This window comes from Equus przewalskii, chromosome 16 (assembly GCF_037783145.1).
Source record: "Equus przewalskii isolate Varuska chromosome 16, EquPr2, whole genome shotgun sequence".
NCBI classification, from domain to species: domain Eukaryota; kingdom Metazoa; phylum Chordata; class Mammalia; order Perissodactyla; family Equidae; genus Equus; species Equus przewalskii.
The window spans coordinates 11,600,117-11,618,034 of record NC_091846.1 but is presented as its reverse complement, the minus strand read 5'-3'; the positions used below and the strand labels follow the sequence as shown (position 1 = coordinate 11,618,034).

The following is a 17,918-nucleotide window of genomic DNA, read 5'->3' as shown; positions in this document are numbered from 1 at the left end:
ATTGAGGACTTACATATTCGGTACCAGGGTAAGCATTTAGCCTGGCTTATGCCAAAAACTAATGAGATAAGGAGTGACAGGAAGTGACAGACAGTGAGTTTGGGGTTTCTTTTATGGGAGGCAAAAATGTTCTAAAATCAGTTTGTGGTGATGATTGCACAAACCTGTGAATGTACCAGAAAATAATGAATTGTATACTTTCAATGGGTGAATTGTATGCTATGTGAATTATATCTCAATAAAGCTATTTTTAAAAATGAGATTATCTACTATTATCCCCACTTTACAGATTAAGAAACTGAGTCTTCGTCAGATTAGGTAATTTGCCCACAGTGACACAGCTAGCTAGTAACAGAATCAAGACTGCCTGGGTTTTTATCCTGTCTCCAAGTCTACATGCTTATTAACTGTCATGCTCTTCGGCCTTCCTTAGAAAGGGACTTTACTTATCAAGCATCCTATCAAATATCTAAATATGCTGCTACTGCTGTTCACGTCTTAAATGCTAGTGACCTTCCAAATTCCAAGTAGGACTACAAAGCCTTGACCTAATTATGCTGCACCATAAAGGTAGGGGAGAAAGAAAGGTACCAAAGAGACAGAGGAGAAAAAAAGTGCTCAAGAGCTCTATTTCAGAGCTTGCCATTTTGAGTGTAAGATTACATGAAACATTACTACTGCTTGACTGCTATCATCCAAGTTGGTGGGCATGCCTAACTCAGCTGAGCTGGGCTAACTGCAGGCTTCCCAGACTAGTTCTGCCTAGACTGGGATTTCTCAACCTCAGCACTACTGCCACTTTGGGCCAGATGACTTTTTGTTGTGGAGGACTGACCTACACACTGTAGGATGTTTAGCAACATCCCGGGCCTCTGCCCACCAGATGCCAGTAGCAACACTCTTCCCCTCTCCCCCGGGTAGTGACAACCAAAATGTCTTCAGACATTGCTAAATGTCCTTGGGGGAGGGACTGCCGAGGGAGGCGGTGTCCAAAAATCATCCCTATTTGAGAAACTCTACCCTAGATTAGGAGTAATACAAAAAAGGACCAGCTATTTGATGTTAACTAGTGTATATTGTAACTGGAGACGGATAAGGACATTCTTGTTTTTAACAGTTTACTGAGATATCTTTGATATATAAAAGTTGTATATATTTAACGTATACAACTTGATGTTTTCAGATATAGATGCATTGTGAAAAGATCACAACAATCTAGCTAATGAACATCACCTCTGTGCTGCGGGGGGGGGGGGGGGGCGGTGCGGATGACAAACAGGAGCCTCTTAAACCAATCACCTACCAAGCTTACCAAGAAAAAACTCATTTCATAAAAAAATGTGAAGCTGGGGGTGGGGGCAGTATGTAGAGATTAAACTGGAACAAACCTCATGTAGCCATGCTGACATCCCCAGATTTCTGTACAGTTCAGCATGTAAGACCTCTGACACTAGCAGAGTATCAACTATAAAGAGGTACTATAAAGATCAGAAAATAGATCTAAAGGATGTTAGAAATAAGAACTGCTCCCTTGGACCGGTTTGAAGGAAAATCAGTTTCCCTTATAAGAAAAACTAAGTGTCCCTTATCTCTGGAGGAACTGAAATACCAAGGCTAAGGTTGCCACCCCTACCAGGGAAGAGGAGCAAACCAAATGACAGTATAAAAAAAAAAAATGAAATGCCAGTTAGGGGTGGGATGAAGGAATAGTAAGACAGGGCAAGCAGACAGGAGAGAGAGATGACCCTATACAAAATTTATTTGCCCTCTCAAATCTCCCTTCCTGCCTTTATATAGCTTCCGTTAACACAAGTTAAGGGCTTTCAATATCCTCATGCTAACGCTTAGTTGTTCAAAGCATAACACTGTAGCCTCTCCATTTAGAGCACTGCTCCCCCTAAAGGTGCCATGGGCTCTAGAATTTTACTCTTCTCTGAAAGGTCCACCTCCCCCAGACCATTTTAGATAAGGTGGGGATGGGGGTGGGGGTCACAAGTACATTAAGCTACTCAGTCTAAAGTATGTGCTACAAGTAATCTCTGCCCAATAAAGCATACAAAAAAATGTTTACCCTCACTCACAAGGAATGCAAACCCAAAACAAGATATAAATTTCACATATCAAATAGGCAAAAAGCAGAAAGTTGAATAAAGTCCAATGTTGGTGAACATATAACAGGCATACTCATATACTACTAGATAGCGTAAACTGTTATAACCTAAATATCACTCAGTGGTGGTCTAGTGGTTAAGATTCAGCACTCTCACCACCGGCGCCAAGGTCCATTTCCCCGTCAGGGAACCACACTATCCATCTGTTAGTTGTCACACTGTAGTGGCTGCGTGTTGCTGTGATGCTGAAAGCTATGCCACCGGTATTTGAAATACCAGCAGGGTCACCCAGGGTGGACAGGTTTCAGCAGAGCTTCCAGTCTAAGACAGACTAGGAAGAAGGACCTGGCCACCCCCTTCCAAAAAGAGCTGCCATGAAAACCCTGTGAATGGCAGCGGAGCACTGTCTGACACAAGCGCTGGAAAATGAGAGGATGGTGCAGAAAACTGGGCAGGTTCCACTCTGCTGTACAGAGGGTCACTCGGACTTGGAATCAACTCCATGACACTCACAACAACAACAACAAAATCACTCAAAATAAGTCAGAACAAATAAGTTATGATACATTCATATAATAAAATACTCTAACCATTTTTTTAAATTATGTTGATCTATGTGTGCCAAAACGAAGAGTTCTGTGACATTAACTAGGGAACAAAGTAAATCTGGGAGTAAAAAAAAAAGGAGTACAATATAATACTATTTGTATAAATTTTTTGAAAAGTAAACTTTCAGGGCTGGCCCCGTGGCCGAGTGGTTAAGTTCGCGCGCTCTGCAGCAGGCAGCCCAGTGCTTCGTTGGTTCGAATCCTGGGCGCAGACACGGCACTGCTCATCAAATCACGCTGAGGCAGCGTCCCACATGCCACAACTAGAAGGACCCACAACGAAGAACATACAACTATGTCCCGCGAGGCTTTGGGGAGAAAAAGGGAAAAGTAAAATAAAATCTTTAAAAAAAAGAAAAGTAAACTTTCTGGAAACAGTTAACAGTGGGTTATCTTTTCGGGGGAAGATGAAAAGTAGCTTTTATTTTTATTTTTCTGTATCATCAGAATTTTTTTTATGATAACCATAAATAACTTTTAAACCAAAAAATATATAACTCTTTACTCTATTTCTCCCAACCTCATTCACTACTCTCACCAATTCTCCACACACATACCCCTCCCTGGTCCCAATAGCTGAAGACTAACTGAAATTGCCTGATGGAATTTCAGCTAGTAAGGGATATATTTTGGATATATATCTGGGGCTTTTCTTTAAAAATCTCTTCAATTACTTCTCTAAAACCACCTCTGAGATGAAAGAACAGAAAGAATCCCAACTCTGCCCAGGGAATCACAAACTCTCGTTTCCTTTCAGGCCCCTAACCATTCCCTCCTAGAGAGAGACAATGGCTGTGATTATAATACCTGCTCCTTCTTCTATCAGTTTTATATCTAGTCTTGGCTAATTTGACTCTCCCACATAAAAAAGAGCAACCTTAACTGTCACTGAAGAGGGAGGAAGGCCTGCCCCTTGTAGAACCACTTAACAGCAGCCATCCTCCTCTCTGGTTTTCCTCAGCTCTCATCACCTTGGTGCAGGTGGCCAACCACTACTCTAAACTCAGGGTAGGGTCGCAGGCCTGTTTATTGCATCACCCCTGGTACTGTTCGCATGTGGAAGCTTAACGTTTGTTCATTTTAAGTGAATCAGGTCAGAGCATTCTCTGTCAAAGGCAGAGGCAGGTTAGTGGAGTACTTCTAGTTCATGGCCCTTAAAGATGCCTCAAAATAGCTTCCTGCTTTTGTTAGTCTTCCCTCCACTCCCCTTAGCTGAACTTTTAAGTTTTACACAGCTAAACCAAGTATTTCTAATTACTGTTTACTATTAATATTTAATCATCAGAGCACAATAACTATTATGAATATTTTCAAATATCTCAGATTTAGTAAAACTAAGTTTTACTCAAACTTTAATCTTTGTGATTTTCTCACTGTGCATGATCACCCTTGCCAACTAAAACAAATACAGTCTCAAAGCAGCAAATTTATCCTTAATTTTGAACTAATTAGTGAGAAAAGGTTATAAAACCCTTTTCAAGTATTGAGGAAAATGGTTATCATGAGGTGGTTCATAACAGTACAGTGTGAAGAAGACCTGACCTCTACACTCCAAGGAGTCAGAATTGGGAACCATTTGTCAGCTTCCAAAATAAGCTTAAAAAGTAAATACAATTTCAGAGAAATTACTGGGCTTATTTTTTAAACTAAGTATTCTTGGAATTTTTAACATTCCCAAACAGGAATTCTCACAACAAATGCAATTTTCTCCAAATATCTATTGTAATGGAAGTGACAAATGACTTCTGCTGCAAATTGAGTTTAAAAGTAAAAAAATACACAATCATACATCTTATAACAAAATAAAGTTCAATACTAACTTCCAAATTACTCTAGCTTACAAGTTTCAAGAAGAATAAATAAATGCCATGTCAAGTAACGCTACACAATGAAAAGACCAAGCAGCTCCAGGAGACAGAGACATGCAAGAGGTTATCCTGAGACAACTTAAGTGGACTGAATCCTGGATAGAAATTATTAAAACCAGACTCAAACACATGGCTAACCTTGAAACTTTATTTCTTGATTGAATGAATGAAACAAAAAGGGGAGAAGCAGATAGAGAATAAAATGCTACCTGATAATAACTTTAAACATTGCTTAAGTCTTGAATAAAACAATACAGACCACGCACAACCTTCTAAATTTCCAGGAGATCTAACGGCTGCCCCAATCCCACTGCATGGATATGACTGTGACATTGGATAAATCAATTAAATTACAATCTGAACCCAATTTTTCATGCATATGATAAGTGAGCTAGAGATCTTTAAATTTCCTTGTAGCTCTCTGACACTAACAAAGGAAACAAAAATTTATTCTTTTCTAATATAAATCACATACAGTACTTGTCATGCAAGCCAAATCACAGTGAGCTCTCCTGTTAACTCCAGGCATACATGATAAAAAAAAACTAGCACTGAGGAAGCCAGAGAAGAATCCTAATGCTCCAAGAGAGAGAAGCAAGAAAGAACACAACCTCCCAAAATATTTCCCTCCCCTCAAAGTTTTGGGTATATTCTATCATTTCACTCTTCACCACGGCAAGCCCTGTCTAACACAAGGTATCATTTTATTTGATAACAAATTATTGATAAAGCCTGTCCTCAAAATGTTACTCTTCATTAAAGCTGCAGAACAATTTTTAAATAAATTTAAAAATTAAAACTTACCCAACAGCCAAGTCAGTAGCATCACACGTCAAATAAGCTTAGTACAAAACTGCTCACGACAACAAGAATCACTATCAACACATTACCTCCCCTAATTCTTGGAGAAAATGAGGGAAAAGGACATACCCAGACAGGAATAAAAGCAACAGGAAGAGAACAAAAGCTGCTGTAAAAACAAAGTTAATACAAGGAGAATCAACCTCAACAAAAAAGGAGAAAGTAGGAAAGGGCACAAAAGTTCTCTTAAAAAAAAAAAAAAAGGCCAATACAAAACTACCTTGTCATTTAAAATGCACCTTCAAGTAAAACCCAGCTATGAGGATAATTTTTCAAACCATCAAAAAAGGGCCAAAAAAAAAATTACTACTTAAGCTACTTCAATAATCAAAGAACGCCTATAGCGCACCTTTTCTATATATATTTGTAAATTCATTTCGAAAGAATAATATTCTGACATAAGATGTGTCTTTATAGTTAAGTCTCGAGAATAAATCTATCTTAACATAGTAAGTTCCATGCTGAAACTTTCACCTCCATATTCACCACTATACATTTTAACTACGTTTCCTGCTATCACCAGATGATACGAGATTAACTGTCCACAAACTGACGTACATATGCGATAGGAATGCTCATTTCATTGGCCCTAAAAATTCTACCATCTCTGACATATGTACTGCATAGACAAGAAGAGTTCTTTCTAGCCCTTATTTTGCTTAACACCATTTCTGTTTTCTTAACTATTTTAGTTGACTACTATATGAATTGACACAGAACATGTTCTATCTTGGAACTTTATATGTGTTGAGAATCACGATTACACTGCCATTCTAGTTTTAAATTATGATTTATTTGCAGCTCACCTCTTTATATATAAGCACACTTAAACTTCTAAAGGGTGTTAGGAAGACAGTAGAACACTTCCCAACTCACTCAAGACCGCAGACCAACCTTCGAAATCAAAGGCTATATTAAAGTTTCCGAAACTAACAAACAGGGTAGGGTCGTTCAAGACAGCGCTGCCCATCCATCATCTTACAATAAAAGTATGAGAAGAGCGTTCACAGTACACTTTCTTCAAAGTAAAATAAAGGCTTCCCTTTATTGGGTTACTTGGGATGCCCAAAACGTGTGCGGAGTGGGCAGGCACCCTTCCGCGAGTGTACACGGGCGGCGAGGAGGATCGCGGCAGCGTGCAATTCTGAAGACGCCGAGGCGCGGCATTTCAGGGTCCAGACGCGTCCCGGCACCGACCCCGGAACGCAGCGCCGCTTCTCGCAGCTGTAACGCAGTCACCAAAACACGACAGCAACAACGACAAACAGGGTTTTTCTCCTGACCCAAAACTTTTCCAGTTTCGCTACGATAACAGAGTGCAAAGATGTTAACTACTGACAACTGCACAGCATTTTCATTGTTGTCCCAACTCCCAGGCTTCCTAAAGGAAAGCCAGACCCCAGCGGCCGCCAGGGAGGAGTCCCCGCGGCCAGCGCTAGGCTCTTCCTCAACGAGGTCCTCGGGTTCCCCTCGCACCAGCTCTAAGAGGCGCGGGGAGCGCGCTTCATCCCCGACGACTGGCAAGTCGCAGTGCAAAAATGTCACTCTCGCAGCCCGTTTTCGTCGCCCGGAGCAGAGGCTGGGCGGCGCGGCCGAAGCGCGCGGGCACCGGCGGCCGCACACGCCGCCCGGCCCGGCCCGGCCCCGCGCTCCCCGCCCCTCGCCCGGAAGGGGGAAAACCCGCCAGCGGGAGGATTCAACAGGAGCGCCGCGCCGCCGCCTGCCGCCCGGGAAACAGCCGCCGGCCGCCGGGCGCGGGGGGAGGGGCGCGGGCGCCGGCTCGGGGCGCGGACCCCCGCCCGCGCGCAAGGTCACCGCCGGCCGCCCGCCGCCCTCGCCGCCGCGGCCGCCCGCCCGGGGCCAGGGCGGCAAGTTTAATTTCCCGAGGCTGCGGCGGAGCCCGCGGCGTGGAGCGCGCGCCGGCCGCGGGCCCTCCCCACCCCCACCGCGCAGCCCGGCCCACGCCCCCGGCCCGCGCCCGCCGCCCCCGGCCCCGCGCCGCCGGGCAGCCGGCGCTGCAGCCCCCGCTGCCGGGAGGCGAGTCCCGACGGGCAGGCGGGCGGCGCTTGAGCCCCGCCACACACACAGCCGCGGTGGCGGGCGCTGAAAAATGGGGCACGGCGACCAGAAAGAAGAGACATTTCCTTTCCGTTAACTGAATTGTTTCCTACCTCCGGGTGCCTGCCTCGCTACACCTCTCACTCCGCTGCTCTCCGGGATCCGCCGTCGCCGCCGCATCCAATCGCCTCCTCCCCCCCCTCCCCTTCCGCAGCCAGCCCGGCCGTTCCTCCTCCTCTCCGCTTCAAAATGGCGCCAAGCGCTCTTCGGCGGCTGCTCCAATCGAACCGCCGCGGACAGCACCCGGGGGCAGGCAGAGCGCGGCGTGGGCGCACAGCGCCCCCTGCCGACCAGACAGCCCCGCGCGCCTGCGCGCGCCCGCCGCCCGCCGGGCTCCCGCCCCGCCCCGCCCCGCCCCGGCGCGCGCGCACGCAGCCCCACGGGCGCGCCGCCGCTGTGGCCGCGCTGGCGGCGAGAGCGGCAGCTGTCAAGGCTTCCCCTGCCTCTGCGGCTTCTTTGACTTTTGCCGAAAGCCACATAAGTTGTTATATATCTCTAACTTTTGGGATAAAAGTTGGTCACTGTTTTAAACGCAAATTGAGTACTGACGTTGTGTTATGTAAACAAAATTGCTATTCTTACCTACTTTGCTCCTGACTTGGTAACTCTGACCTAGTCATCTCAAAATGCCATAAAATAGGTTTTTTTCTGCACTGTGTGTTACGTCTTAATCCCACAGCTTTCCCATTTTGAGGAGTTGTTTAGGCCCCAGGTGAGGGGGAGACACACTAATTCAACCTGTAACGAAGCATTCCATTCATTCGTTTTGTTATCACAGTTCTTATTTGAGGCAAAAGTAAACTGAAGACCACAAGATGCCTTCCGGGAGGTGGGTTTCTAACCCCCTTCACCTCCAGGAGGTGCCGCTCCTCCCTCCTGCAGCTTTGAGGGAGCATATTAAGAGTTGATCCAGCAGTTACCATTAGGACAGAGACAGGAAAATATCTTTAAGGCCTCAATGCAGCATAGTTTCTAACAAAAGAAACTATGTTTTATACAACAGCAAATGGATTTACAGAAATTCGTAACATAAACCCTCATTTAAAGCAACGTGTTTAGGAAAACTGGAATCTGAAATTGGTATTAAAACAAAAATAAACTGTGATTAGGGCTTTAAAAAATAACCAAGTGTGCGGCAGGGAGTATATGGGAAGTCTCTGTACCTACCTCTCAATTTTGTTGTAAACTTAGAACTGATCTAATAAAAAAGTCCAAAAAGAACCAAGTTGCAATTCATCAAGACCAATATAACTGAATGTGGCATAATTTAAGACAGTTATAAATATAACAATATAAAAGCCAGCCTGGTGGTCTAGTGGTTAAAACTGGGTGCTCTCACCACTGTGCCCATTGTTTGTTTCCCAGTGAGGGAACCACACCACCCGTCTGTCGGTTGTCACACTGTGGTGACTGCATGTTGCTGTGATGCCGAAAGCGATGCCACCGGTATTTCAAATACCAGCAGGGTCACCCATGGTGGACAGTTTCAGTGGAGCTTCCAGACTAAGACAGACTTGGAAGAAGGACCTGGCCACCTACCTCCAAAAGATTGACCATGAAAACCCTGTGAATAGCAACAGAGCTCCGTCTGATATAGCACAGAAGGTGAGAGGATGGCGCAAAAAGATCTGGCAGAGTTCTGCTCTGCTGTACACAAGGTCGCTGTGAGTCAGAATTAACTCCACAGCACTAACAACAAAAGAGGTCATAAACCATTCAAAAATCAGTTGTGACACTCTCTACCCTGAGAAACGGAAATTATGTGGAAATGATGTACAAAAATGCTGATTTTATACAGACTTGGTTAGGAGAATTATTTTTGATTACAAAGAACCACAAATCCAGTCACCCACCTGTACTAATTTTCTATTGCTGTTACAAATTATCACAAAGTTAGTAGCTTAAAATAACACAAATGTATTGCCTTTCAGTGCTATCATTCAGAAGACTGACACAGGTTTCACCTGGCTAAAATCAAGATGTTGGCACAGCTGCATTCCTTTCTGGAGGGTCTCGGGGAGAATCCATTTGCTTGTCTTTTCCAGCTTCTAGAAGTTACCACAATCCTTAGCTCTTGTGCCTCCTCTTCCATCTTCACAGTCAGCACCATAGCATCTCTTGACCCTGTTTCCATTGTCACATCTCTTTCTATAACTCCCTTCTGCCTCCTTTATTTACTTGTAAGGACCCCTGTGATTATATTGGGCCCATCTGAATAATATAGGATAACCAGCCTAATTTAAGGTCAGATAATTAGCAACCTTAATTTGATCTGCAACTTCAATTCCCCTTTGCCATGTAACCTAACATATTCACAGGTTCTGGGGAATAGGACATAGATATCTTTGGGTGCCATCATTCTGCCTACCACATCACTTATATTTGGGTTATCTGCACTTTTTCTCCTTCATTCTTTTTTTTTCTTTTCTTTTCTTTCGGTAGGGTCTAAAGCTGAGGTTAAGGGGATTAGGAAGTTGGAAAACATCAAGGATGCACATAGTTAAGATGAACAACCCCCAAAACACTTACATTACCCCATCACATTTTGCATACAGCCTCTCTACACTAGAGCATAGTTTCTAAAATCTTTGTTATTCCACACCTGAAGCTGCAAATCATATAGGCTTGACTATCCTCCTTACCGTCTCTGGGGGACACCTGAAACTTGCAGGACGTGGTAGGAGGTGTCAGCAGGTGTAGGCTGGAAAATTGTCTATTGAGGATCTAGAATTTCAAATTTTTACAATTTGAAAGAAAATAATTTCCAGCTTAAAAAAGAATGCTGTATGAACATGCTCCTCTAGAAATATAGTACTTAGTGTTTGCAATTATATTTATTGAAATATATGAATAGCAAAAATAATGTAAGTCAGAATCACTTTCAAAATGCACTGGAGGTTAGCTGAGCTGTAAGAAACTGTTTGGGTGTATAAAAAAGAAAAAGAAAAAATGAAGGAGAGAATTTCTGACAGGCCACATCTGATCAGAACAAATATATCATTTTACTTTCACATTTATCATTTCACTCCAAAAAGCAGTAAAACATTTATCGTACATAGTAAAGCACGCTGGGCAGCTAGTTAGTAAATGAGGAGGCTGGGCTTACCTAGATACAGGGCATTACTAATTTTGTATAATTTGAGATACCTGATAAAGGTCAATCCACCTGAAAATATGACCCCTGGTAGCCTGCAACAGTCTGAAATTCCCACTAGACTAATTCTTTGGGTTAAGGCATTGGTCTCCAGAAAACATGTTGGAATGTGATTGTGTTACTTAAAAGATAACCCAATAGCCCATTGGTATCTATCAGCAGAGACTAAGCCGAGTAGAAATTAACTTTGCGATGTTTTAGACATTAGGCAATCAAGTGAAAGATTGGAGCAGTTTTCTCCAAATCCCCGAAGTCAGATCCCTATTCATAACAAGCCAATGCGGAAAGACAGCAGAGGGGCTCTTCTCCTCCACCCTCATCCAAAACTCAGCTCCTGGGGCTAGACTTCCTCCTCCCAAGGTCAAGCCCCTGTATTACTCTATGCTCATCCTATGACCCTCTTTAAAATGCAAATATTCCTGGACGAATGCCACATTCTTCTGCAATCTCAGGGCAGTGGTTCTCAACTGGAGTAGAATGGAGGAATCCCAAAATCACCTGGGAAATTTCTGCAAACTGCTTCTGTCTGTGAGCCCACACTTCAACCAGCTTTACATTAACAGGAGATTACTTTCCTTTCTGTGGAGAGACACAGATAAGAGAGACAGGGCTGAGAAAAGCACTAGGATTTCCAAACAGGGAGAAGAGCCAGAAAGGCAAGGATGCCGTGAAGGAAAACTAGGGGCAGGGATTTAGAGATGGCCTCTGCCTGCTTCATAAGGCAGGTTAATGCCAGAGCCAGCAAACAAGCCAAGGCAGTTTCCTTCTGACTTTCTTTCTTTTTAAACATTGTCTTAGAGGTCTCATCTTGACTACATTTAGTTCCTTAAAGAGTCGTGGGCCATCTTCTTACCAACCTAATAACCAACGATCTCCGATGCAGATACTATACTGAAATTCTTAACTTTTTTTCTGAAGAACTCTCTGGGATCTTTAGGAAAATGTGTGTATGCGTGTGTTAAAGATCAGACATATAGACTTGCTAGAGATCTCTTGGTTTCCTTGGAGTTAAATAGCACAGGTCACCAATGTGATTGAGGTTCTGAGCTTCTGACAGAATTCCTGAGTGCACTGGGCAGAACAGTAAAATCAAAGACCGTTCACTCCTGTCCAGAGTCAGCCCTCAGGTGTGTGTTCAATCCATGGGCCTGTGCTGGGTTAATGGAAGGAAAGTGCATTTATTTACACTGTAAATCCACGCTGTCCAACAGAAATGTGATGTGAACCAACCTTCCAATTTTAAAAAGAGAAAGCATTGAAATTAATTTTAATAATATTTTATGGAAGACAATATATCCAAAACATTATTTTCATGTGCAATCAGTATAAAAAGGTATTAATGAGATATTTTACCTTCTTTTGTTCATATTATAAGTTTTACACTTAAAGCGCATCTCAATCCTCACTAGCCATATTTCAAGCGCTCAATAAGCACATGTGGCTAGTGGCTTCCTACTGTAGACAGTACAGGCAGCAGATCCTAGAATCAAAATGCTGTTTTTTAACAACTTGGTAATAACCAACATTGTTTCATCATGTATTCTTTGCAACTGTTGAAGCTTGTTAAAAATTATTCTAATACCAATTGAAGTGCATGTGTTTTATATTGTATTATACATACATAGTATGTATATGGTTATTTTATGTTCATGTTTTTATTTTGATATGGAGCAATGGCTTTCTCTAAATTTCGTATTTATATCAAGTATATCATTGGTTCAGATATGTAAGAAAGCAAATGAGAATTAATTAAGGAATATTATGATTAGCCGCTAGAACTAGCCATAATTTTCAGCAAGCAGTAAACTTAACACCAGAAGCATACTTACAGTAATTCATGAGCTCCTTTAAACACATTTTTGTTTAGAATAAAATTTATTTACACGTTGTTGGAGATAATGAGTAATACAACAATCTGGCCAGATGACTGATTGGAATAAAAATGAGGACTCTCTTCCAAACCTCTTATTTATGTTTTTGTGTTAATGAATTGTCTGGCATCCAGGGCAGCTCCTGCTGCAGGAGACTAGGCCTGAGGTTATGGGGGTGCCCAACCCTACTTGTTCAATTGGACTCCTCTACTTCACTTAGCCACTTTTATTTACTTCTCATCACTCTTTAATTCTTCCTCATTTCCCACACCCAGGATGCTTTGGCCTATGACTTCCTTTGCCCATAAATTTAACCTTCGTCTTGATTTTCTTTTCCTCTCCATAGTCTTACTGCCTACGCTATTTATAATTGTAGACATTTTTTGCCTCACTATTTTAAAAGAGGGCAAAAAAGGAAACATTCCCTATTCTTTTCCAGGATCTCAATCTTCTCCCCAAATAGAGTCTGGATGCTGTATTAATTCTATATGTCTATATTTAATGTCTGTTCTTTATAAGTTCATGTACCTTCTACCCATTGTAGAGGGGAGACTTCCTTTTTTATAAGATCACACTAACTGTAACTTTTTATATAAAATGCACCTAATAACACCTTTAGTTGCTTGATGGTAGCTTTTTAAAATTTATTATTAGTTTGCTTACATATATTATTGCTTTAGAACCAGTTAGGAAAGGGTGTCAGAAAGATGCCATGAAAAGACTGAGAGTTTAAGGGTTCATAGAGCGTGAAAACAATCACCTCCTTCAACTTATTTCACACAAAGAAACTGAGACCCAAATAGCTAAGTGATTTGTCCGGGGATACACAGTCAGGGGGTATTTTTAGTGAATCTCATCATCTTCAGTTAATTTAGAAAATAATTTTAAAATCCCATTCCATCTCACAAATATGTCTGAATCTCTTTTTAAATTAAGTAAAATGTAAGTCACAAACAAACACAATGAATTTGTGGGAATACTGATTCACTTCTGAGAAGATAAGAAGAATGAAACCTTAAGTGTAGTGCACAGTTGCTTCAACACATTCTCTCAAATTTGTTACATATCTATATTTTTTGATAGGCCTTACTTTTTTATTGTGGTAAAAAACATATCATAAAATTTACCATCTTAACCATTTTTAATTGCACAGTTCAGTAGTGTTAAGTATATTTACATTGCTGTGAAACAGATCTCCAAGATTTTTTGTCTTGCAAAACTGAGACTCTGTATCCATTAAACTACAACTCCCCTTTTCTCCTTTCCCCCAGCCCCTGGTAAGGTCTATTCTATTTTCTGCTTCTGTGAATTTGCCTACTTTAGATACCTCGTGTAAGTGGAATTATACAGTATTTGTCTTTTTGTGACTAGCTTATTTAACTTAGCATCATGATAGCTCTTACTTTTTAAGAGTTCCGAAGTTAGATGACTGAGAGATTTTTATGTAAAATATCATACCTCTTGCTACCATCTAAAGAGAGATTTGTGTTTAGGGAAGCATTTATCATATATTCAACTTCAGGACATGACAGAGATATGGAACTCAAGTTAATTTACATGGAAAGAAAAGTGATACAAACTTGATGGGATACAGAGTGGGCTATTAGCCCATAAACAAAAACGAACTGTTTGACTAGAACAGAAACGTGACATTGAAAAATCAGTTTGGTGTTTTTGACTATTACACTCAAATGGTAATCTGTTAATTATGCAAAATAAAAACATTGATTAGTGGTTGAATATGAAGATATATGAAATATATTGTAAGAATTCATATGCCTCTGCTCAAATATTCAGAGCTGCAGTCTTTCCATGTAAATTAACTTGAGTCCTGATACTTTCTCTTCATAGATATGTAAGAAGCATCCTTTGTTTTAATATAAGAATTCTATTTCTTCTCTTGGCTATAGTAAAAAGAAATATGGTAACATTTGAAAATTAACTTTATTCAGCTGCCAGCAGATGGAGCTGTTGAAAAATATTGATGCTGCTTTAGAATTTTTTTTTTTAGTTTGCTAAAATAAAACCAGTTTAGGTATATTTCTTATTTTCTTGATATGTAAATAATGTGTTTACTGTAGAGAAATCCAGAAATGTAGTTAATATTAAAAAGGAAAAAATAATAATCATGCCACCAGGGAAAATAACTTTTAATGTTTTGGTACATAGTCCAGAATATATTCTATTCATATATTTATATTTACATTTCACAAAAAAATCTAATGTTTTAGGTGTTTTATAATATAAATGTAATACATATTAAATATATATTTATAATGTTTGATAATATGCCTTCTCTCTTTAAAAATATAAGATGTATTTGCTTGTATAGAAATATCCAGGGATAATATTTAAAATAATCACAACAGTATAGGACAGGCAAGAACCAGTCAAAGTGGATTCTGGCTGGAGCTTGAGCAGGATGCTGTGTGCTCCCTGCTGTGCCAAACATTCACCCTTTAGTTGAGAGATGGTGGGCAAGGTCTGGAGGGTAACAGGGGAGGGGCTGGGGTGCCCAAGAAGGAAGGAGAGTCCCCAAGGGTCAGTAACAACCTTATAGAAGTAGTTCATTATTTTTGACCAACTGATACAGCCACGCCAATGCATAGCAGCTGAACTATTAGCTCTAAAACATCTGGAAGAATATACAAGGATACACTAACTTAGTGGACTCCTTGGAGGGGATCTGGGTCTTGGGAACAATGGTGGGAGAGAAAATTTTCCCTATACGCCCTTTGGTACCATGATTATGTATCTAACATTTAAAAAAATGATTTTTAAATAAAATATGAATAACTTGCAGGTGAATAAACACACACATATCATTATTTTTAGTGACTATATACTACTATTCCATTGTGTAGATATACCATAATTTATTTAACAAATCCCTGTTGTTGAACAGTTCAAATAATGAATTGTAATATAAAATATGTTTAAATCCATGAGTTCATAATATATTTTTAAAATAAAACACTTAGTCACCGTCAGAGGTTGCTAATGAACCAACTCATTATTTTGAAATGCGGCAAATAAATGGAATGATTCCATCATTTATCCTGCTTGTTCTGTACAAACTGTAACAGTGGATAACCAATTAGCTTTCTGTGAACAGAAGTAGTCTAGCTAATAAATGGAAAAGGAATGATAGAATTAGAATATTATCATTTTTTAAACCCTAATGACAATAGTGGATCCACACATTAAACATAAATACCTGCTAACATCACACAGAGGAACAATGGAACACTAGGCGCTCCCTTGTGGAGGAACATAGCAGCATCTATGCAGTAATATTGCCATAATAATCTAACCTGAATCTAATCAAGTCTCTGGATGCAAGTATCAATTTACAAGAAATATAGAGGAATATGTCCTGGTTTCTTAAATAAGTTCCAAGAGTCAACACCAAAAGCAAGAAAACAAAAGCAAAAATAGACAAGTGGGACTAAATCAAACTAAGAAGCTTCTGCATAGCAAAGGAAACCATCAACAAAATGAAAAGTCAACCTACTGAATGGGAGAAAATATTTACAAATCATTTATCTGATAAGGTATTAATATCTAAAATACATAAAGAACTCACACAACTCAATAGCAAAATAACAAACAATCCAATTAAAAAATGGGCAGTGGATCTGAATAGACATTTTCCAAAGAAGACATACAGATGGCCAACAGATACATGAAAAGATGCTCAACATCACTAATTATCAGGGAAATGCGAATCAAAACCACAATGAGGTATCACCTCACACCTGTTAGAATGGCTATTATTAAAAAGACAAGAAACAATAAGTGTTGGCAACGATGTGAAGAAAAGGAAACCCTTGTGCACTGTTGGTGGCAATGTAAAATGGCATAGCTACTATGGAGAACAGTACAGGGGCTCCTCCAAAAATTAAAAATAGAACTACTATATGATCCAGCAATTCTACTTCTGGGTACTTATCTGAAGAAAATGAAAACACTAACTCAAAAAGGTATATTCACCCCTGTGTTCATTGCCACCTTATTTACAGTAGCCAATATATGGAAATAACCTAAGGTGTCCATTGATGGATGAATGGATAAAAAAGATGTGGTACATACACACACACACACACACACACACACACACACACACACAATGGAATATTATTCAGCCATAAAAAAGATGGAAATCTCACCATTTGCAACAACATGGATGGAACTTGAGGGCATTATGCTAAGTGAAATAAGTCAGAAAGAGAAAGACAGATATGTATGGTATCACTTGTATGTGGAATTAAAAAAAAAAAAACCAAACAAAAAACCCCAAAACCAAACTCATAGATACAGAGAACAGACTGGTGGTTGCCAGAGGCGGGGGTTGGAAGATGGGCAAAATGGGTAAAGGGAATCAAAAGTACAAACTTCCAGTTATAAATGAATAAGTCACAGGGATCTAATGTACAGCATGGTAACTATAGTTAATAACACTGTATTGCATATTTGAAAGATGCTGAAAGAGTGTACCTTAAAAGTTCTCATCACAAGAAAAGAAATTTTTACAGCCATATATGGTAACAGATGTTAACTAGATTTGTGATCATTTTGCGATAGATACAAATATTGAATCATTTTGTACACCTGAAACTAATATAATGTTGTGTATCAATTATACCCCAATAAAAATTAAAATTAAAAAAAATAAATTTCAAAGGGGAAATAAATAAGAGATGGAAAGGGAACCTAAACATTAAAAGAGGTTAACTGATCCACCAATGGCAATGTGTGGAACTACTAAGATCATGATTCAAGAAAATAAACTGTAAAAATAATTAAAACATTTATGAGACATTTGGAAATTAGAACGCTGGATGTTTAGTGATATTAGAGAATTATTGGTTAATTTTTAGGTGTAATAAAATAATGGCATAATGGTTATGTTAAAAATTTTGACTGATATGAAGTATTCTGTTTCTTGATCTAGATATTAGTTACCAAGTGTGTTCAGCGGGTGAAAATTTGGTTAAGCAGCACCTAGTTAAAACATGAGCCAAAGGCGCAATGGTTGTGTTCACGCACTCTGCTTTGGTGGCCTGGGGTTCACAGGTTCAGATCCCGAGCATGGACCTATGCACTGCTCATCGAGCCATGCTGAAATGGCATCCCACATACAAAATAGAGTAAGGTTGGCATAGATGTTAGCTCGCAACAATCTTCCTCAAGCAAAAAGAGGAAGCCTGGCATCAGATGTTAGCTCAGGGCCAAGCTTCCTACCAAAAAACAAAGGGCCAAAGACCTTAACACACACCCCACCAAAGGAGATATACAGATGGCAAATAAGCATACGAAAAGATGTT

The 17,918-nt window shown here is 40.4% G+C and overlaps 1 protein-coding gene across 16 annotated transcripts in view; it reads right to left on the bottom strand.

The window, feature by feature from the left end:
• PDS5B (PDS5 cohesin associated factor B) overlaps positions 1-7,862 on the bottom strand; it is a 194,240-nt gene extending 186,378 nt beyond the window's left edge. For 7 of the 16 annotated variants that reach the window (XM_070577953.1, XM_070577957.1, XM_070577967.1 and 4 more), the window contains exon 1: positions 7,620-7,862. The gene's annotated coding sequence lies outside the window, so the exon portion shown is untranslated. Of the gene's footprint in view, positions 1-6,254; positions 7,070-7,619 lie in introns of those variants that run through there. The other 9 variants (XM_070577954.1, XM_070577958.1, XM_070577961.1 and 6 more) reach the window with 4 other exon arrangements.
• Between the last annotated feature and the right edge of the window lie 10,056 nt (positions 7,863-17,918).